Raw genomic sequence first — 5241 nt, 5'->3', positions numbered from 1 at the left:
CAACTCACTCACCCACCCACCCACTCACTCACCCACTCACTCACTCACCTACTCACTCACTCACTCACCCATCCACTCACTCACCCACTCACTCACCCACCCACTCACTCACTCACCCACCAACTCACTCACTCACCCACTCACTCACTCACTCACCCATCCACTCACCCACCCACTCACTCGCTCACCCACCCACTCACTCACCCACTCACTCACCCACTCACTCACTCACTCACCCATCCACTCACTCACCCACTCACTCACCCACCCACTTACCAACTCACTCACCACTCACTCACTGAGTAAGTGAGTGAGTGAGTAAGTGAGCGAGTGAGTGTGTGAGTGAGTGGGTGAGTGGGTGAGTGAGTTGGTGAGTGAGTGGGTGAGTGACTGAGTTGGTGAGTGAGTGGGTGAGTGACTGAGTAAGTGAGCGAGTGAGTGGGTGAGTCAGTGAGTAAGTGAGTGGGTGAGTGACTGAGTGAGTGAGCGGGTGGGTGAGTGAGTGAGTGACTGGGTGAGTGAGTGACTGAGTAAGTGAGTGAGTGAGTGACTGGGTGAGCGGGTGAGTGAGTGACTGACTGAGCGGGTGAGTGACTGAGTGATTGACTGAGTGAGTGAGTAAGTGACTGAGTGGGTGAGTGACTGAGTGAGTGACTGGGTGGGTGACTGAGTGAGTGAGTGACTGAGTAAGTGACTGAGTGAGCGGGTGAGTGACTGAGTGAGTGAGTGACTGAGCGAGTGAGTGGGTGAGTGAGTGAGTGACTGGGTGAGTGACTGAGTGAGTGAGTGACTGAGTAAGTGACTGAGTGAGTGACTGAGTGAGTGACTGGGTGGGTGACTGGGTGAGTGACTGAGTGGGTGAGTGACTGAGTGAGTGACTGGGTGGGTGACTGAGTGAGTGAGTGACTGAGTAAGTGACTGAGTGAGCGGGTGAGTGACTGAGTGAGTGACTGAGCGAGTGAGTGGGTGAGTGAGTGAGTGACTGGGTGAGTGACTGAGTGAGTGAGTGACTGAGTAAGTGACTGAGTGAGTGACTGAGTGAGTGACTGGGTGGGTGACTGGGTGAGTGACTGAGTGAGTGACTGAGTAAGTGACTGGGTGGGTGACTGAGTGAGTGAGCGGGTGAGTGAGTGAGTAAGTGACTGAGTGAGTGAGTGACTGAATAAGTGAGTGACTGGGTGAGTGACTGAGTGAGTGAGTGGGTGACTGAGTAAGTGAGTGAGTGAGTGACTGGGTGGGTGACTGGGTGAGTGACTGAGTGAGTGACTGGGTGGGTGACTGAGTGGGTGACTGAGTAAGTGCCTGGGTGGGTGACTGAGTGAGTGAGCGGGTGGGTGACTGAGTGAGTGAGTGGGTGGGTGACTGAGTAAGTGACTGGGTGGGTGACTGAGTGAGTGAGCGGGTGAGTGAGTGAGTAAGTGACTGAGTGAGTGACTGAATAAGTGAGTGAGTGGGTGACTGAGTAAGTGACTGGGTGAGTGAGTGAGTGAGTGGGTGACTGAGTAAGTGACTGAGTGAGCGGGTGAGTGAGTGAGTAAGTGACTGAGTGAGTGAGAAAGTGACTGAGTGAGTGAGTGACTGAATAAATGAGTGAGTGGGTGACTGAGTAAGTGACTGGGTGAGTGACTGAGTGAGTGACTGAGTGAGTGACTGGGTGGGTGACTGAGTGAGTGAGTGAGTGGGTGAATGGAGGAGAGAAACATGAGAATGTGGATGAGGGGTGGGTGAGTGAGTGGGTGAGTGAGTGGGTGGGGGGGTGAGTGAGTGGGTGAGTGGGTGAGTGGGTGAGTGGGTGGGTGAGTGAGTGGGTGATTGACTGGGTGAGTGAGTGACTGAATAAGTGAGTGAGTGGGTGACTGAGTGAGTGAGTAACTGAGTAAGTGAGTGAGTAAGTGACTGAGTGAGTGAGTGACTGAATAAGTGAGTGAGTGGGTGACTGAGTGAGTGAGTGAGTGGGTGAGTGGAGGAGAGAAACATGAGAATGTGGGTGAGGGGTGAGGGGTGAGGGGTGAGTGAGTGAGTGGGTGAGTGGGTGAGTGGGTGGGTGAGTGAGTGGGTGAGTGGGTGAGTGACTGAGTAAGTGAGTGACTGAGTGAGTGAGTAAGTGACTGAGTGAGTGAGTGGGTGAGTGGAGGAGAGAAACATGAGAATGTGGATGAGGGGTGAGGGGTGAGGGGTGGGGGGTGGGGGGTGAGGGGTGAGGGGTGGGGGGTGATGATGTCCGGACTTGGGAAGTTGAATTCCGAGTTTTGTTGCCTGATAATCGCCAAAGAATCCAGTCCGACCACATTGCCCGAATTCCTCGTCAAAAGGAATTTCACACCGAGTGTACCTAGCGGTGGGACGGTGCCGGACAAGGAACAACAACAACAACTGCCCCAGCAAACTCACCCACTCACCCAGCCACCCAGCCACTCATTCACTCACTCACTCACCCACTCACCCACCCACCCACACACCCACTCACTCACTCACCCACCCACCCACCCACTCACCCACCCACTCACCCACTCACCCACCCACTCACTCACCCACCCACCCACCCACTCACCCACCCACCCACCCACTCACCCACCCACCCACTCACCCACTCACCCACCCACCTACTCACCCACCCACCCACTCACCCACTCACTCACCCACTCACTCACTCATCCACCCACCCACTCACCCACTCACTCACTCACTCACCCACCCACCCACCCACTCACTCACCCACCCACCCACTCACCCACCCACCCACTCACTCACTCACCTACCCACTCACTCACCCACCCACTCACCCACTCACTCACCCACCCACTCACCCACCCACCCACTCACCCACTCACTCACTCACTCACCCACCCACCCACCCACTCACCCACCCACCCACTCACCCACTCACTCACTCACTCACCCACTCACTCACTCACCCACCCACCCACTCACCCACCCACCCACCCACTCACCCACCCACCCACCCACTCACCCACTCACTCACCCACTCACTCACCCACCCACCCACCCACTCACCCACCCACCCACCCACTCACTCACTCACCCACCCACTCACCCACCCACCCACTCACCCACCCACTCACTCACTCACCTACCCACTCACTCACCCACCCACTCACCCACTCACTCACCCACCCACTCACTCACCCACCCACTCACCCACCCACCCACTCACCCACTCACCCACCCACTCACTCACCCACTCACCCACTCACCCACCCACTCACTCACTCACCTACCCACTCACTCACCCACCCACTCACCCACTCACTCACTCACCCACCCACTCACTCACCCACCCACTCACTCACCCACTCACTCACTCACCCACTCACCCACCCACCCACTCACCCAATCGTGCCCAGGTTATCGACGTCATCACGTCATCTCTGCGTGACGTCACCACGTCGCGCGCGTTGACGTCATCGCGTACAGGTATTTAACCCCTCCCCCCACCCCCCCCCCAAGATTATCGCCATTTCATTGGTTCATTACTGCGGTGGGGAGGGGCTATTCTAATGAGGGGTAGGGGGGCGATAGGTCGGAGTGGGCGTGTCTATGTTAATCAAAGGGGGCGTGTCTGTGAAAATATGGGCGTGGTTATGCTAATCAGAGTGAGATGGGCGTGTCTGTGTGGACATATGGGCGTGGTTATGCTAATCGAGGAGGAGGAGCGAGTGGCCCTGCCCTGGTTGTATACATGTGGGCGTGTCTATGCTAATGAGGGGGGCGTGTCTGTTGAAATATGGGCGTGGTTATGCTAATCGAGGAGGAGGAGGTGCGAGTGGCCCTGCCCTGGTTGTATACATGTGGGCGTGTCTATGCTAATGAGGGGGGCGTGTCTGTTGAAATATGGGCGTGGTTATGCTAATCGAGGAGGAGGAGGTGCGAGTGGCCCTGCCTGCTTGTATACATGTGGGCGTGTCTATGCTAATGAGGGGGGCGTGTCTGTTGAAAATATGGGCGTGGTTATGCTAATCAGGGAGGAAGAGGTGCGAGTGGCCCTGCCCTGGTTGTATACATGTGGGCGTGTCTATGCTAATCAAAGGGGCGTGTCTGTGTGGAAATATGGGCGTGGTTATGCTAATCGAGGAGGAGGAGGTGCGAGTGGCCCTGCCCTGGTTGTATACATGTGGGCGTGTCTATGCTAATGAGGGGGGCGTGTCTGTTGAAAATATGGGCGTGGTTATGCTAATCAGGGAGGAAGAGGTGCGAGTGGCCCTGCCCTGGTTGTATACATGTGGGCGTGTCTATGCTAATGAGGGGGCGTGTCTGTTGAAATATGGGCGTGGTTATGCTAATCGGGGAGGAGGAGGTGCGAGTGGCCCTGCCCTGGTTGTATACATGTGGGCGTGTCTATGCTAATCAAAGGGGCGTGTCTGTTGGAAATATGGGCGTGGTTATGCTAATCGGGGAGGAGGAGGAGCGAGTGGCCCTGCCCTGGTTGTATACATGTGGGCGTGTCTATGCTAATGAGGGGGCGTGTCTGTTGAAAATATGGGCGTGGTTATGCTAATCAGGGAGGAAGAGGTGCGAGTGGCCCTGCCCTGGTTGTATACATGTGGGCGTGTCTATGCTAATGAGGGGGCGTGTCTGTTGAAATATGGGCGTGGTTATGCTAATCGTGGAGGAGGAGGAGCGAGTGGCCCTGCTCTGGTTGTATACATGTGGGCGTGTCTATGCTAATGAGGGGGGCGTGTCTGTTGAAATATGGGCGTGGTTATGCTAATCGTGGAGGAGGAGGAGCGAGTGGCCCTGCTCTGGTTGTATACATGTGGGCGTGTCTATGCTAATGAGGGGGGCGTGTCTGTTGAAATATGGGCGTGGTTATGCTAATCGGGGAGGAGGAGGAGCGAGTGGCCCTGCCCTGGTTGTATACATGTGGGCGTGTCTATGCTAATGAGGGGGGCGTGTCTGTTGAAATATGGGCGTGGTTATGCTAATCGGGGAGGAGGAGGTGCGAGTGGCCCTGCTCTGGTTGTATACATGTGGGCGTGTCTATGCTAATCAAAGGGGCGTGTCTGTGTGGAAATATGGGCGTGGTTATGCTAATCGGGGAGGAGGAGGTGCGAGTGGCCCTGCCCTGGTTGTATACATGTGGGCGTGTCTATGCTAATGAGGGGGCGTGTCTGTTGAAATATGGGCGTGGTTATGCTAATCAGGGAGGAGGAGCGAGTGGCCCTGCCTGGTTGTATACATGTGGGCGTGTCTATGCTAATGAGGGGGGCGTGGCCGGTGGCC

The sequence above is a fragment of the Lampetra fluviatilis genome, unplaced genomic scaffold (assembly GCF_964198595.1).
Source record: "Lampetra fluviatilis unplaced genomic scaffold, kcLamFluv1.1 SCAFFOLD_450, whole genome shotgun sequence".
Taxonomy (NCBI): domain Eukaryota; kingdom Metazoa; phylum Chordata; class Hyperoartia; order Petromyzontiformes; family Petromyzontidae; genus Lampetra; species Lampetra fluviatilis.
This window is presented reverse-complemented; position numbering follows the sequence as displayed.